At 56.1% G+C, this 14660-nt stretch overlaps 21 non-coding genes across 21 annotated transcripts; all 21 read right to left on the bottom strand.

Moving 5' to 3' along the window:
* Positions 1–437: 437 nt before the first annotated feature.
* Positions 438–629, bottom strand: LOC125722290 (U2 spliceosomal RNA). The gene has a single exon (XR_007386265.1). It is a non-coding gene; the product is annotated as a U2 spliceosomal RNA (small nuclear RNA).
* Positions 630–826: 197 nt separating this feature from the next.
* Positions 827–940, bottom strand: LOC125722285 (U5 spliceosomal RNA). The gene has a single exon (XR_007386260.1). It is a non-coding gene; the product is annotated as a U5 spliceosomal RNA (small nuclear RNA).
* Positions 941–1369: 429 nt separating this feature from the next.
* On the bottom strand, positions 1370–1562 carry LOC125722302 (U2 spliceosomal RNA). The gene has a single exon (XR_007386277.1). It is a non-coding gene; the product is annotated as a U2 spliceosomal RNA (small nuclear RNA).
* Positions 1563–1759: 197 nt separating this feature from the next.
* On the bottom strand, positions 1760–1873 carry LOC125722284 (U5 spliceosomal RNA). Its single transcript, XR_007386259.1, has one exon. It is a non-coding gene; the product is annotated as a U5 spliceosomal RNA (small nuclear RNA).
* A 420-nt stretch (positions 1874–2293) lies between these two features.
* On the bottom strand, positions 2294–2485 carry LOC125722301 (U2 spliceosomal RNA). Its single transcript, XR_007386276.1, has one exon. It is a non-coding gene; the product is annotated as a U2 spliceosomal RNA (small nuclear RNA).
* Positions 2486–2682: 197 nt separating this feature from the next.
* Positions 2683–2796, bottom strand: LOC125722335 (U5 spliceosomal RNA). Its single transcript, XR_007386310.1, has one exon. It is a non-coding gene; the product is annotated as a U5 spliceosomal RNA (small nuclear RNA).
* Positions 2797–3230: 434 nt separating this feature from the next.
* LOC125722300 (U2 spliceosomal RNA) lies at positions 3231–3422 on the bottom strand. The gene has a single exon (XR_007386275.1). It is a non-coding gene; the product is annotated as a U2 spliceosomal RNA (small nuclear RNA).
* Positions 3423–3619: 197 nt separating this feature from the next.
* LOC125722334 (U5 spliceosomal RNA) lies at positions 3620–3733 on the bottom strand. Its single transcript, XR_007386309.1, has one exon. It is a non-coding gene; the product is annotated as a U5 spliceosomal RNA (small nuclear RNA).
* Positions 3734–4155: 422 nt separating this feature from the next.
* On the bottom strand, positions 4156–4347 carry LOC125722299 (U2 spliceosomal RNA). The gene has a single exon (XR_007386274.1). It is a non-coding gene; the product is annotated as a U2 spliceosomal RNA (small nuclear RNA).
* A 198-nt stretch (positions 4348–4545) lies between these two features.
* On the bottom strand, positions 4546–4659 carry LOC125722333 (U5 spliceosomal RNA). Its single transcript, XR_007386308.1, has one exon. It is a non-coding gene; the product is annotated as a U5 spliceosomal RNA (small nuclear RNA).
* A 433-nt stretch (positions 4660–5092) lies between these two features.
* On the bottom strand, positions 5093–5284 carry LOC125722298 (U2 spliceosomal RNA). The gene has a single exon (XR_007386273.1). It is a non-coding gene; the product is annotated as a U2 spliceosomal RNA (small nuclear RNA).
* A 197-nt stretch (positions 5285–5481) lies between these two features.
* On the bottom strand, positions 5482–5595 carry LOC125722332 (U5 spliceosomal RNA). The gene has a single exon (XR_007386306.1). It is a non-coding gene; the product is annotated as a U5 spliceosomal RNA (small nuclear RNA).
* A 422-nt stretch (positions 5596–6017) lies between these two features.
* Positions 6018–6209, bottom strand: LOC125722297 (U2 spliceosomal RNA). Its single transcript, XR_007386272.1, has one exon. It is a non-coding gene; the product is annotated as a U2 spliceosomal RNA (small nuclear RNA).
* Positions 6210–6406: 197 nt separating this feature from the next.
* LOC125722331 (U5 spliceosomal RNA) lies at positions 6407–6520 on the bottom strand. The gene has a single exon (XR_007386305.1). It is a non-coding gene; the product is annotated as a U5 spliceosomal RNA (small nuclear RNA).
* Positions 6521–6953: 433 nt separating this feature from the next.
* LOC125722295 (U2 spliceosomal RNA) lies at positions 6954–7145 on the bottom strand. Its single transcript, XR_007386270.1, has one exon. It is a non-coding gene; the product is annotated as a U2 spliceosomal RNA (small nuclear RNA).
* Positions 7146–7342: 197 nt separating this feature from the next.
* On the bottom strand, positions 7343–7456 carry LOC125722329 (U5 spliceosomal RNA). Its single transcript, XR_007386303.1, has one exon. It is a non-coding gene; the product is annotated as a U5 spliceosomal RNA (small nuclear RNA).
* A 432-nt stretch (positions 7457–7888) lies between these two features.
* Positions 7889–8080, bottom strand: LOC125722294 (U2 spliceosomal RNA). The gene has a single exon (XR_007386269.1). It is a non-coding gene; the product is annotated as a U2 spliceosomal RNA (small nuclear RNA).
* A 197-nt stretch (positions 8081–8277) lies between these two features.
* On the bottom strand, positions 8278–8391 carry LOC125722327 (U5 spliceosomal RNA). Its single transcript, XR_007386302.1, has one exon. It is a non-coding gene; the product is annotated as a U5 spliceosomal RNA (small nuclear RNA).
* A 424-nt stretch (positions 8392–8815) lies between these two features.
* On the bottom strand, positions 8816–9007 carry LOC125722293 (U2 spliceosomal RNA). Its single transcript, XR_007386268.1, has one exon. It is a non-coding gene; the product is annotated as a U2 spliceosomal RNA (small nuclear RNA).
* A 197-nt stretch (positions 9008–9204) lies between these two features.
* Positions 9205–9318, bottom strand: LOC125722326 (U5 spliceosomal RNA). The gene has a single exon (XR_007386301.1). It is a non-coding gene; the product is annotated as a U5 spliceosomal RNA (small nuclear RNA).
* A 417-nt stretch (positions 9319–9735) lies between these two features.
* On the bottom strand, positions 9736–9919 carry LOC125722310 (U2 spliceosomal RNA). Its single transcript, XR_007386285.1, has one exon. It is a non-coding gene; the product is annotated as a U2 spliceosomal RNA (small nuclear RNA).
* Between the last annotated feature and the right edge of the window lie 4741 nt (positions 9920–14660).

Genomic DNA, 14660 nt, shown 5'->3' with positions numbered 1-14660 from the left:
GGGAGAAAACTTTTACAGTGTGGTGGTGGGTGGGGGGGGGGGGGGGGGGGGGGGGGGGGTAAGGGTGCCTGGACAACGGGCTCAATTTGCAATTCCCAACTGTCAGACCGCTCATCAAGGTGGACCTTCATTAACGACGTCACTTCCTTGTTTAGGGCCTCGCTAGCATTCAACGGATTTGTTCGTTTAGTTAGAATGAGTAATGGCGGCAGAAGAGCTTGCAGTAAATATTTCTGCCCACCCCTCAGAGAGCATATCATGACCGTGCTTTTTTTTATGATTTAAAAAAAAAAAGAAGAAAAACGGAGGGAAGCGGGACCGGCGCACGGACAGAGTCGGTCCCTCACGACACCGGCTGATCGCCTGGCGAGCGGCGCGGGCTCTCGGGCTGATAAGCGGAACGCCGATCGGCTCTATCTTTCAACAGCAGGGGGCAGTAGAGGTGCACCGTTCCCAGAAACACTGCAATACCGGGTCGATGCGTGGAGCGGACGGGGCAAGCCCCACTTCCGGCTCCCTGTTCCAAAAATCCGTTTAATATGTGGTCCCCTCCATGGGGGACGTATCAGATATTAAACTGATAAGAACAGATACTACACTTGATCTTAGCCAAAAGGCCGAGAAGCGATGCCCGCAGACTGCGCCCCGCCGGGCTCCGGCATGCGGGACGCCGACGGAGCCGGCGCGGCTGGGTCCTCGCCAGCCTCTCTGGGAGGTGGCGCCTGGCGAGACCACGCACGATCCCAGAGGACCAGAAACACGCCACTGGGCAGATAGAGCCGGCCGCTAAGCCGGGCACAGTCTTACTTTGATACAGCAGCGGTGCAGCTCTGCTTGCGCAGAGCCTCCAAAAATACAGTGAACTCATCGCTATCCCTCTCCACGGAAATCTTTAGTAAAAGGCGAAAGATTTATACGGGATGAAGAGAGACCCGAGTCGATGCAGAGCCGTCGCTCAGCAGGTGGCCGCTAGCCGGGCCTCCGTGACGCCCCCGCTCGGGGTTGAATTCTCGGGGGCGTCGCAGCCACCGGCCTCGGGGCCCCGACTCCTCCCTGTCCTCCTGGCATCTGAAAGATCAGCAATCATGTAAACGGACATGAGAGAAAATTCAAAAGGCAAAGATGACGGCCTGCCTTACCTCAGCACAGCTGCCCACCCCTCAGAGAGCATATCATGACCGTGCTTTTTTTTTTTATGATTTAAAAAAAAAAAAAAAAAAAAAAAAGAAGAAAAACGGAGGGAAGCGGGACCGGCGCACGGACAGAGTCGGTCCCTCACGACACCGGCTGATCGCCTGGCGAGCGGCGCGGGCTCTCGGTCTGATAAGCGGAACGCCGATCGGCTCTGTCTTTCAACAGCAGGGGGCAGTAGAGGTGCACCGTTCCCAGAAACACTGCAATACCGGGGTCGATGCGTGGAGCGGACGGGGCAAGCCCCACTTCCGGGTCCCTGTTCCAAAAATCCGTTTAATATGTGGTCCCCTCCATGGGGGACGTATCAGATATTAAACTGATAAGAACAGATACTACACTTGATCTTAGCCAAAAGGCCGAGAAGCGATGCCCGCAGACTGCGCCCCGCCGGGCTCCGGCATGCGGGACGCCGACGGAGCCGGCGCGGCTGGGTCCTCGCCAGCCTCTCTGGGAGGTGGCGCCCGGCGAGACCACGCACGATCCCAGAGGACCAGAAACACGCCACTGGGCAGATAGAGCCGGCCGCTAAGCCGGGCACAGTCTTACTTTGATACAGCGGCGGTGCAGCTCTGCTTGCGCAGAGCCTCCAAAAATACAGTGAACTCATCGCTATCCCTCTCCACGGAAATCTTTAGTAAAAGGCGAAAGATTTATACGGGATGAAGAGAGACCCGAGTCGATGCAGAGCCGTCGCTCAGCAGGTGGCCGCTAGCCGGGCCTCCGTGACGCCCCCGCTCAGGGTTGAATTCTCGGGGGCGTCGCAGCCACCGGCCTCGGGGCCCCGACTCCTCCCTGTCCTCCTGGCATCTGAAAGATCAGCAATCATGTAAACGGACATGAGAGAAAATTCAAAAGGCAAAGATGACGGCCTGCCTTACCTCAGCACAGCTGCCCACCCCTCAGAGAGCATATCATGACCGTGCTTTTTTTTTATGATAAAAAAAAAAAAAAAAAAAAAGAAAAACAGAGGGAAGCGGGACCGGCGCACGGACAGAGTCGGTCCCCTCACGACACCGGCTGATCGCCTGGCGAGCGGCGCGGGCTCTCGGTCTGATAAGCGGAACGCCGATCGGCTCTGTCTTTCAACAGCAGGGGGCAGTAGAGGTGCACCGTTCCCAGAAACACTGCAATACCGGGTCGATGCGCGGAGCGGACGGGGCAAGCCCCACTTCCGGCTCCCTGTTCCAAAAATCCGTTTAATATGTGGTCCCCTCCATGGGGGACGTATCAGATATTAAACTGATAAGAACAGATACTACACTTGATCTTAGCCAAAAGGCCGAGAAGCGATGCCCGCAGACTGCGCCCCGCCGGGCTCCGGCATGCGGGACGCCGACGGAGCCGGCGCGGCTGGGTCCTCGCCAGCCTCTCTGGGAGGTGGCGCCCGGCGAGACCACGCACGATCCCAGAGGACCAGAAACACGCCACTGGGCAGATAGAGCCGGCCGCTAAGCCGGGCACAGTCTTACTTTGATACAGCGGCGGTGCAGCTCTGCTTGCGCAGAGCCTCCAAAAATACAGTGAACTCATCGCTATCCCTCTCCACGGAAATCTTTAGTAAAAGGCGAAAGATTTATACGGGATGAAGAGAGACCCGAGTCGATGCAGAGCCGTCGCTCAGCAGGTGGCCGCTAGCCGGGCCTCCGTGACGCCCCCGCTCGGGGTTGAATTCTCGGGGGCGTCGCAGCCACCGGCCTCGGGGCCCCGACTCCTCCCTGTCCTCCTGGCATCTGAAAGATCAGCAATCATGTAAACGGACATGAGAGAAAATTCAAAAGGCAAAGATGACGGCCTGCCTTACCTCAGCACAGCTGCCCACCCCTCAGAGAGCATATCATGACCGTGCTTTTTTTTTTATGATTTAAAAAAAAAAAAAAAAAAAAAAAAAAAGAAAAAGAAAAACGGAGGGAAGCGGGACCGGCGCACGGACAGAGTCGGTCCCTCACGACACCGGCTGATCGCCTGACAAGCGGCGCAGGCTCTCGGTCTGATAAGCGGAACGCCGATCGGCTCTGTCTTTAAACAGCAGGGGGCAGTAGAGGTGCACCGTTCCCAGAAACACTGCAATACCGGGTCGATGCGCGGAGCGGACGGGGCAAGCCCCACTTCCGGCTCCCTGTTCCAAAAATCCGTTTAATATGTGGTCCCCTCCATGGGGGACGTATCAGATATTAAACTGATAAGAACAGATACTACACTTGATCTTAGCCAAAAGGCCGAGAAGCGATGCCCGCAGACTGCGCCCCGCCGGGCTCCGGCATGCGGGACGCCGACGGAGCCGGCGCGGCTGGGTCCTCGCCAGCCTCTCTGGGAGGTGGCGCCCGGCGAGACCACGCACGATCCCAGAGGACCAGAAACACGCCACTGGGCAGATAGAGCCGGCCGCTAAGCCGGGCACAGTCTTACTTTGATACAGCGGCGGTGCAGCTCTGCTTGCGCAGAGCCTCCAAAAATACAGTGAACTCATCGCTATCCCTCTCCACGGAAATCTTTAGTAAAAGGCGAAAGATTTATACGGGATGAAGAGAGACCCGAGTCGATGCAGAGCCGTCGCTCAGCAGGTGGCCGCTAGCCGGGCCTCCGTGACGCCCCCGCTCGGGGTTGAATTCTCGGGGGCGTCGCAGCCACCGGCCTCGGGGCCCCGACTCCTCCCTGTCCTCCTGGCATCTGAAAGATCAGCAATCATGTAAACGGACATGAGAGAAAATTCAAAAGGCAAAGATGACGGCCTGCCTTACCTCAGCACAGCTGCCCACCCCTCAGAGAGCATATCATGACCGTGCTTTTTTTTTTATGATAAAAAAAAAAAAAAAAAAAAAAAGAAAAACAGAGGGAAGCGGGACCGGCGCACGGACAGAGTCGGTCCCTCACGACACCGGCTGATCGCCTGGCGAGCGGCGCGGGCTCTCGGTCTGATAAGCGGAACGCCGATCGGCTCTGTCTTTCAACAGCAGGGGGCAGTAGAGGTGCACCGTTCCCAGAAACACTGCAATACCGGGTCGATGCGCGGAGCGGACGGGGCAAGCCCCACTTCCGGCTCCCTGTTCCAAAAATCCGTTTAATATGTGGTCCCCTCCATGGGGGACGTATCAGATATTAAACTGATAAGAACAGATACTACACTTGATCTTAGCCAAAAGGCCGAGAAGCGATGCCCGCAGGACTGCGCCCCGCCGGGCTCCGGCATGCGGGACGCCGACGGAGCCGGCGCGGCTGGGTCCTCGCCAGCCTCTCTGGGAGGTGGCGCCCGGCGAGACCACGCACGATCCCAGAGGACCAGAAACACGCCACTGGGCAGATAGAGCCGGCCGCTAAGCCGGGCACAGTCTTACTTTGATACAGCGGCGGTGCAGCTCTGCTTGCGCAGAGCCTCCAAAAATACAGTGAACTCATCGCTATCCCTCTCCACGGAAATCTTTAGTAAAAGGCGAAAGATTTATACGGGATGAAGAGAGACCCGAGTCGATGCAGAGCCGTCGCTCAGCAGGTGGCCGCTAGCCGGGCCTCCGTGACGCCCCCGCTCGGGGTTGAATTCTCGGGGGCGTCGCAGCCACCGGCCTCGGGGCCCCGACTCCTCCCTGTCCTCCTGGCATCTGAAAGATCAGCAATCATGTAAACGGACATGAGAGAAAATTCAAAAGGCAAAGATGACGGCCTGCCTTACCTCAGCACAGCTGCCCACCCCTCAGAGAGCATATCATGACCGTGCTTTTTTTTTTATGATTTAAAAAAAAAAAAAAAAAAAAAAAAAAGAAGAAGAAAAACGGAGGGAAGCGGGACCGGCGCACGGACAGAGTCGGTCCCTCACGACACCGGCTGATCGCCTGACAAGCGGCGCAGGCTCTCGGTCTGATAAGCGGAACGCCGATCGGCTCTGTCTTTAAACAGCAGGGGGCAGTAGAGGTGCACCGTTCCCAGAAACACTGCAATACCGGGTCGATGCGCGGAGCGGACGGGGCAAGCCCCACTTCCGGCTCCCTGTTCCAAAAATCCGTTTAATATGTGGTCCCCTCCATGGGGGACGTATCAGATATTAAACTGATAAGAACAGATACTACACTTGATCTTAGCCAAAAGGCCGAGAAGCGATGCCCGCAGACTGCGCCCCGCCGGGCTCCGGCATGCGGGACGCCGACGGAGCCGGCGCGGCTGGGTCCTCGCCAGCCTCTCTGGGAGGTGGCGCCCGGCGAGACCACGCACGATCCCAGAGGACCAGAAACACGCCACTGGGCAGATAGAGCCGGCCGCTAAGCCGGGCACAGTCTTACTTTGATACAGCGGCGGTGCAGCTCTGCTTGCGCAGAGCCTCCAAAAATACAGTGAACTCATCGCTATCCCTCTCCACGGAAATCTTTAGTAAAAGGCGAAAGATTTATACGGGATGAAGAGAGACCCGAGTCGATGCAGAGCCGTCGCTCAGCAGGTGGCCGCTAGCCGGGCCTCCGTGACGCCCCCGCTCGGGGTTGAATTCTCGGGGGCGTCGCAGCCACCGGCCTCGGGGCCCCGACTCCTCCCTGTCCTCCTGGCATCTGAAAGATCAGCAATCATGTAAACGGACATGAGAGAAAATTCAAAAGGCAAAGATGACGGCCTGCCTTACCTCAGCACAGCTGCCCACCCCTCAGAGAGCATATCATGACCGTGCTTTTTTTTTTATGATAAAAAAAAAAAAAAAAAAAAAAAGAAAAACAGAGGGAAGCGGGACCGGCGCACGGACAGAGTCGGTCCCTCACGACACCGGCTGATCGCCTGACAAGCGGCGCAGGCTCTCGGTCTGATAAGCGGAACGCCGATTGGCTCTGTCTTTAAACAGCAGGGGGCAGTAGAGGTGCACCGTTCCCAGAAACACTGCAATACCGGGTCGATGCGCGGAGCGGACGGGGCAAGCCCCACTTCCGGCTCCCTGTTCCAAAAATCCGTTTAATATGTGGTCCCCTCCATGGGGGACGTATCAGATATTAAACTGATAAGAACAGATACTACACTTGATCTTAGCCAAAAGGCCGAGAAGCGATGCCCGCAGACTGCGCCCCGCCGGGCTCCGGCATGCGGGACGCCGACGGAGCCGGCGCGGCTGGGTCCTCGCCAGCCTCTCTGGGAGGTGGCGCCCGGCGAGACCACGCACGATCCCAGAGGACCAGAAACACGCCACTGGGCAGATAGAGCCGGCCGCTAAGCCGGGCACAGTCTTACTTTGATACAGCGGCGGTGCAGCTCTGCTTGCGCAGAGCCTCCAAAAATACAGTGAACTCATCGCTATCCCTCTCCACGGAAATCTTTAGTAAAAGGCGAAAGATTTATACGGGATGAAGAGAGACCCGAGTCGATGCAGAGCCGTCGCTCAGCAGGTGGCCGCTAGCCGGGCCTCCGTGACGCCCCCGCTCGGGGTTGAATTCTCGGGGGCGTCGCAGCCACCGGCCTCGGGGCCCCGACTCCTCCCTGTCCTCCTGGCATCTGAAAGATCAGCAATCATGTAAACGGACATGAGAGAAAATTCAAAAGGCAAAGATGACGGCCTGCCTTACCTCAGCACAGCTGCCCACCCCTCAGAGAGCATATCATGACCGTGCTTTTTTTTTTATGATTTAAAAAAAAAAAAAAAAAAAAAAAAAAGAAGAAGAAAAACGGAGGGAAGCGGGACCGGCGCACGGACAGAGTCGGTCCCTCACGACACCGGCTGATCGCCTGACAAGCGGCGCAGGCTCTCGGTCTGATAAGCGGAACGCCGATCGGCTCTGTCTTTAAACAGCAGGGGGCAGTAGAGGTGCACCGTTCCCAGAAACACTGCAATACCGGGTCGATGCGCGGAGCGGACGGGGCAAGCCCCACTTCCGGCTCCCTGTTCCAAAAATCCGTTTAATATGTGGTCCCCTCCATGGGGGACGTATCAGATATTAAACTGATAAGAACAGATACTACACTTGATCTTAGCCAAAAGGCCGAGAAGCGATGCCCGCAGACTGCGCCCCGCCGGGCTCCGGCATGCGGGACGCCGACGGAGCCGGCGCGGCTGGGTCCTCGCCAGCCTCTCTGGGAGGTGGCGCCCGGCGAGACCACGCACGATCCCAGAGGACCAGAAACACGCCACTGGGCAGATAGAGCCGGCCGCTAAGCCGGGCACAGTCTTACTTTGATACAGCGGCGGTGCAGCTCTGCTTGCGCAGAGCCTCCAAAAATACAGTGAACTCATCGCTATCCCTCTCCACGGAAATCTTTAGTAAAAGGCGAAAGATTTATACGGGATGAAGAGAGACCCGAGTCGATGCAGAGCCGTCGCTCAGCAGGTGGCCGCTAGCCGGGCCTCCGTGACGCCCCCGCTCGGGGTTGAATTCTCGGGGGCGTCGCAGCCACCGGCCTCGGGGCCCCGACTCCTCCCTGTCCTCCTGGCATCTGAAAGATCAGCAATCATGTAAACAGACATGAGAGAAAATTCAAAAGGCAAAGATGACGGCCTGCCTTACCTCAGCACAGCTGCCCACCCCTCAGAGAGCATATCATGACCGTGCTTTTTTTTTTATGATTTAAAAAAAAAAAAAAAAAAAAAAAAAGAAGAAGAAAAACGGAGGGAAGCGGGACCGGCGCACGGACAGAGTCGGTCCCTCACGACACCGGCTGATCGCCTGACAAGCGGCGCAGGCTCTCGGTCTGATAAGCGGAACGCCGATTGGCTCTGTCTTTAAACAGCAGGGGGCAGTAGAGGTGCACCGTTCCCAGAAACACTGCAATACCGGGTCGATGCGCGGAGCGGACGGGGCAAGCCCCACTTCCGGCTCCCTGTTCCAAAAATCCGTTTAATATGTGGTCCCCTCCATGGGGGACGTATCAGATATTAAACTGATAAGAACAGATACTACACTTGATCTTAGCCAAAAGGCCGAGAAGCGATGCCCGCAGACTGCGCCCCGCCGGGCTCCGGCATGCGGGACGCCGACGGAGCCGGCGCGGCTGGGTCCTCGCCAGCCTCTCTGGGAGGTGGCGCCCGGCGAGACCACGCACGATCCCAGAGGACCAGAAACACGCCACTGGGCAGATAGAGCCGGCCGCTAAGCCGGGCACAGTCTTACTTTGATACAGCGGCGGTGCAGCTCTGCTTGCGCAGAGCCTCCAAAAATACAGTGAACTCATCGCTATCCCTCTCCACGGAAATCTTTAGTAAAAGGCGAAAGATTTATACGGGATGAAGAGAGACCCGAGTCGATGCAGAGCCGTCGCTCAGCAGGTGGCCGCTAGCCGGGCCTCCGTGACGCCCCCGCTCGGGGTTGAATTCTCGGGGGCGTCGCAGCCACCGGCCTCGGGGCCCCGACTCCTCCCTGTCCTCCTGGCATCTGAAAGATCAGCAATCATGTAAACAGACATGAGAGAAAATTCAAAAGGCAAAGATGACGGCCTGCCTTACCTCAGCACAGCTGCCCACCCCTCAGAGAGCATATCATGACCGTGCTTTTTTTTTTATGATTTAAAAAAAAAAAAAAAAAGAAGAAGAAAAACGGAGGGAAGCGGGACCGGCGCACGGACAGAGTCGGTCCCTCACGACACCGGCTGATCGCCTGACAAGCGGCGCAGGCTCTCGGTCTGATAAGCGGAACGCCGATCGGCTCTGTCTTTAAACAGCAGGGGGCAGTAGAGGTGCACCGTTCCCAGAAACACTGCAATACCGGGTCGATGCGCGGAGCGGACGGGGCAAGCCCCACTTCCGGCTCCCTGTTCCAAAAATCCGTTTAATATGTGGTCCCCTCCATGGGGGACGTATCAGATATTAAACTGATAAGAACAGATACTACACTTGATCTTAGCCAAAAGGCCGAGAAGCGATGCCCGCAGACTGCGCCCCGCCGGGCTCCGGCATGCGGGACGCCGACGGAGCCGGCGCGGCTGGGTCCTCGCCAGCCTCTCTGGGAGGTGGCGCCCGGCGAGACCACGCACGATCCCAGAGGACCAGAAACACGCCACTGGGCAGATAGAGCCGGCCGCTAAGCCGGGCACAGTCTTACTTTGATACAGCGGCGGTGCAGCTCTGCTTGCGCAGAGCCTCCAAAAATACAGTGAACTCATCGCTATCCCTCTCCACGGAAATCTTTAGTAAAAGGCGAAAGATTTATACGGGATGAAGAGAGACCCGAGTCGATGCAGAGCCGTCGCTCAGCAGGTGGCCGCTAGCCGGGCCTCCGTGACGCCCCCGCTCGGGGTTGAATTCTCGGGGGCGTCGCAGCCACCGGCCTCGGGGCCCCGACTCCTCCCTGTCCTCCTGGCATCTGAAAGATCAGCAATCATGTAAACAGACATGAGAGAAAATTCAAAAGGCAAAGATGACGGCCTGCCTTACCTCAGCACAGCTGCCCACCCCTCAGAGAGCATATCATGACCGTGCTTTTTTTTATGATTTAAAAAAAAAAAAAAAAAAAAAAAACGGAGGGAAGCGGGACCGGCGCACGGACAGAGTCGGTCCCTCACGACACCGGCTGATCGCCTGGCAAGCGGCGCAGGCTCTCGGTCTGATAAGCGGAACGCCGATCGGCTCTGTCTTTCAACAGCAGGGGGCAGTAGAGGTGCACCGTTCCCAGAAACACTGCAATACCGGGTCGATGCGTAGAGCGGACGGGGCAAGCCCCACTTCCGGCTCCCTGTTCCAAAAATCCGTTTAATATGTGGTCCCCTCCATGGGGGACGTATCAGATATTAAACTGATAAGAACAGATTTTTTTTCCATGCTTTATTAAACAGTTCTGTACATTTTAAAGTCACACAATAAAACACCTTTAAAACAATATTAAACAAATATATTACAGAACCATTCCCTATAGGATAAGCAAAACATAACAATAAAAACAAGTAATACATATACACACTTTAAAATCTAATTACAATCATATGGCCATTAACATAATTAAAATGTCACCTCAAATGCAAGCCATTAAAATATTAAAATCTTAAAAAAGGAACAGACCCGTAGACCTCAGCACAAGGGTCGGGTTAAAACAGGGTTATGCATCATCCTAAAACACATAAAATCAATGGCCTCAGGCTAAAAAACTGGTTAGTCACAGACATGGCACAGCACATAGAATAAAATGTTAATAAATACAGTTAATGTTAATACATAAAGGTGCTAAAAGTGACCAACCACAGCCGTGCTCAATCTCAGTACATGCAGTTAATTAAAAGAATATTTCCAACACCATACACGCACAAAAAACAAAGCACACTTACCTAAAACCCAAAGTACCTCCTGTGTGCTTCAGGACAGTGCGTCATGTCGACCCTGTAGGATGGAGCGTCACCACCTAAATGAAACGGGGCTAAAGCCAAAAGAGGCCCTTCCACCTCTCCTTGGCCTCGTGGGAGCCCCGTTGGATGACGTCGGTCTCCATCCTGAAACCCAAATCGGCCCGGATTTTGCGGAATACCCCTTGTGCCTCCAGACGAACCCCTCTGCGGATGAGCGCGGTCCTGGCATTCCAAAGCTCTCGCTTGGTAATGCTGACTAGCAGCCACATCCAGGGGCCGAAGGGGTTATGGAGGTTGGGGTCCCACCCCTTCAACACCTTGTCGTAGGTCAGACCGGGCTGCGGGTCTACACGTCCACACAGGCCCGCTACCAACCCCCAGACTCTCTGTGCATGCCCGCAGTCCCAAAACACGTGCTTGATGGTCTCATCCTCGCTGCACTCGGGCCTGGGGCAGCGGGGGTGTCTGGTCAGCTTATGCCTGTGCAAGACGTCCCTGACTGGCAGCTTACCATGAAGGCACTGCCAGTTCAGGTCCTGCAGCCTGTGATCCAAACCCTTAGGCTGGATTCTCGCCCATGTGCCTTCCTCCAGGCCCAACATGGCCCGAGTCTCCCTATGACCAAGCAAAGCCTTGTAAAGGGCTCTGTGCTTGGTCAGGGCCTCTGTCTTGACACCTGCCAGAATAGACTTACTCCACTTGACAGCGTGGCTGTAGTGAACCGGCAGGGTCTCAGCCTTGGGGCCGAGGTTGGTCCACGACGCCACCAGGCGTCTCATGGGGAGAGCCAGCCACAGACGCACAAAGTGCTGATGGGGGTGCTCGAGGGGAGCTGCCAGGCGCGTGCAGAGCTGCGAGAAGAACAGGCAGTCAAGCTTGAGAGGAAAGTCAATAACGTCCCTCCCCCCACTGTCCTTTCCGAGATACATCACTTCCCTACGCACGTACTCATACCTGCCCCCCCAGACGAGGTTAAAAACGTCCCTCGTCAGGCCCCTCCGCATGAAGCGGGGCAAAGGGTACACATGTGCAAGGTAGAGCAGGGTGGGAAGAATATCCACTTTTAAGGCTAAAACCTTACCTTGGAAGGACAGGGACCTGGACTTCCACAGTCCGATCTTCCGCCTGGCGATCGCCAACCGCTCCTCCCAGTTCAACCGGGCGGCACCATCCGAAAGGAAGTTGACCCCCAAAACTTTGAGAGGACCGTCACAGAGGGTGAAACCACCTGCGACGTCCTCCCTCGCCTTCCAGCTGCCGAAATACTTGGCCACCGACTTACTGAGGTTGAGCGTCGCGCCAGAGGCCCAACCAAACGCGTGAACGAGGCTCAAGGCATGACCGAGAGACTGATCCGAGCAGACGAAAAGCGTGGTGTCGTCTGAATAATGGGTCAGTTTAACAGTTGTCCCCCGACTTCCTGGGATAAGAAGGCCATCGACCCCGGGGTGGGTGCGAATGGCGCACGCCAGTGGCTCTATATAGAGCGCGTAGAGGAGGGGGGAGAGGGGACATCCCTGCCTCACTCCACTCCGCTGGGGCACCAAATCCCTCAGGAAGCCATTGATAACAACATGGCTCCCAACTTCGTTATACAAAGTGTGTAACCACCCCAGATAATTGGGCCCGAAGCCAAACTTACCCAATACTTTGAACAGGAAGCGGTGATCTACCCGGGCGAAGGCTTTCTCCTGGTCCAAGCTGACCAGCAGGAGAGGGAGGTTCCTATCCTCCACCCAGGCGATGGCGTCGCGGATGAGGTGGAGATTCCACGTCGCCGATCGACCCGGTACTCCACACGTCTGGTCGCTGTGAACCAGATGAGCCATGGCCTTCTTCAGGCGTTCGGTAAGGGTCTTTGCGATGAGCTTTGTGTCTACACAAAGCATGGTCAGGGGCCTCCAGTTGCCAAGGTCGGCCCGATCGCCCTTCTTGTGCAACAAAGAGAGGACCCCCGACCTCATGCTCCTAGTGAGCAAACCCCGGCGCTGAACGTCCTCTACAACCTGCAGTAATTCCGGCCCGAGGACATCCCAAAAGGTGGAATAAAATTCCACCGGGAGCCCATCGAGGCCAGGTACCTTGCGGCGGTTCATCTTGCCAAGCACTGCGGTCAGCTCGGCCAAGGTGATGGGGGCTTCTAAGCCGTCCCGGATGTCACTGGGAAGACAAGGTGAGATGTTATCTAGGAAGCGCTCCCCAGCAACCGGGTCCGTATCCCTAACATTAAAAAGGTTAAGATAAAACAATTTAGCAACCTCCAGCATGTCTGATGTATCCCTGACTATATTGCCATTTCAGGCACGGAGAGAGCTAAAGCTCTTCTCCTCCCGGGCTTCCCTGGCTCTGTGGAAAAAAAAAGAATTGCACTTTTCATTATTTTCCACCTCAAATATTTTGTCGCGGAGCATTTGGGCCGAGGCAGCCTGTTCATGCAGGCGCCTCAGCTCACCCTTTATGTCAAGCAGCCGCTCGTGGTTGATGGTGCCCCCGTTGTTGTGAGCGGCGTATTCATCCCGCAACCTTCTCTCCAGCCGCAGAATGGAGAACTTCTTCTCCATCCTGCGCTGCTTGCTGTACTGCATGGAGAAGGTTCGGATCCTGTCCTTCACACTCTCCCACCATTCGGCCACGGAGGGGAAGGTAGGCTTGTCCTTCTGCCACTCGGAGAAGTGATCTAAAAAAAGGTGTCTAAAATCTCTCTCCTCCAGGATCTGCAGGTTCATTTTCCAATAGCCGCCCCCATGTACAGGGGCGTCTATGGAGACAGTGGCCTGCACTGCCAGATGGTCAGTGGGCCACTGTGGGGAGAGGGACACCTTTTTAAAAACAACGGGGGGTGAAGCTAAAATGTAGTCGATGCGGCTGCTGGCTCCGCGACTATTATGCTAGGTGAAGCCCGGCATGCTGGGGTTGCATGTTTTAAAACCGTCAACAAGTTTAAAGGAACGAATAAAATGGCGAAAATGCCCTGAGCTGACATCCTGTCTACCCTCCAACGAGATGTTAAAGTCCCCTCCTAAAATCAAGTGTCGATCTGTGACACAGAACGGGGACAACTCTTCAAAGAGAGTTATACGGGACGAGGCCTCCACCGGAGCGTAGACACATATGGCCCGGAGGCGCTGTCCCCTCCATGTGGCGTCCACTCCCAAAACCCTGCCCTGAAGGACGGTAAACGCACTTACTTCTTCAAAGGCGCGGTCGCCAAAAAGGATCCCGACGCCTGAGGAGTGGACGCCACCTACGCTCCAGTAGGATCTACCCCTCTTCCACTGTCGTGAAAAGAGAGCCTCGTCCCGCTGGTCCCGGAGGTGGACTTCCTGCAGAAAACAAATGCTGAAGGGAGAAGATGCCAGCTGGTTAAAAACAGATGTACGTTTTAAAATGTTCCTCAAACCCCTTACATTCAAGGTGACAATATTAAAATTGGCCATAGAATGTTAAAATAATAAAATACAATTAAAAACAACAAACTAAAATAATAAAAGCCAGCCATTAAAAACAATACTGTCCTACTGCCCCCCCTCCTCAGTCAACCTCAAAAGGTCCCCCAATTCCAGCCCCCCCAGGTACTCCTGTTCATTAGCAGTGTCCTGTTGACCGCTGTACTCCTGGGGGGGTGCAGGGGACTGTCCCAAGTCCCACACCAGACGGGGGGCCTCTAACATCAGGGAGGGGGGACACTGTCGGCAGCCGGAGGGCTGGATGCGTCGGGTTGCGCCTCCCTTCTGCTCTTCTTCCTCCCCCGGGGGGATGCACCGCTCTTCTTTCGCCTGCTGCTGACGCCTGGAGCCAGGGCGAGCTGCTCCACCTTGTTCGGAGACCCCTCCTGCATTGGTGTCGCACTCGAAGGGGCCTCCTCCACCACGACCAGGGCTTCTCCTTCTGCCCCCGTCGCCGGCTGTTCCTGCCCAGTCGTGGGGGCTAGAGCTCCCCCACCATTCTCCGTGCCGACTGCTCTGTTACCCGACAGAGCGTCGGCATATGTAGTCTTTTTCTGTGGGCAGGAACGAGCCAGATGGTCCTCGCCGTTACAGTGCTTGCAGCGACGGGGGCCCTTGCAGTCCCTGGCCATGTGCCCCGACTCCAGGCAGTTGCGGCAGCGCAGGTTGGCGCATCCCTCCAGGGTGTGTCCAAAGCTGTGGCACTGCCAGCAGAAGGGAGGCTGTCCAGAATAAAAAAGGTATGCCTTATTGCCCTGTAGAGTAAAATAGGCTGGGGGGTTGCTAAAACCGCCT

Source organism: Brienomyrus brachyistius, unplaced genomic scaffold, assembly GCF_023856365.1.
Source record: "Brienomyrus brachyistius isolate T26 unplaced genomic scaffold, BBRACH_0.4 scaffold37, whole genome shotgun sequence".
Lineage (NCBI taxonomy): Eukaryota > Metazoa > Chordata > Actinopteri > Osteoglossiformes > Mormyridae > Brienomyrus > Brienomyrus brachyistius.
The sequence above is the reverse complement of the archived record's forward strand: the minus strand, read 5'-3'. Positions and strand labels throughout refer to the sequence as shown.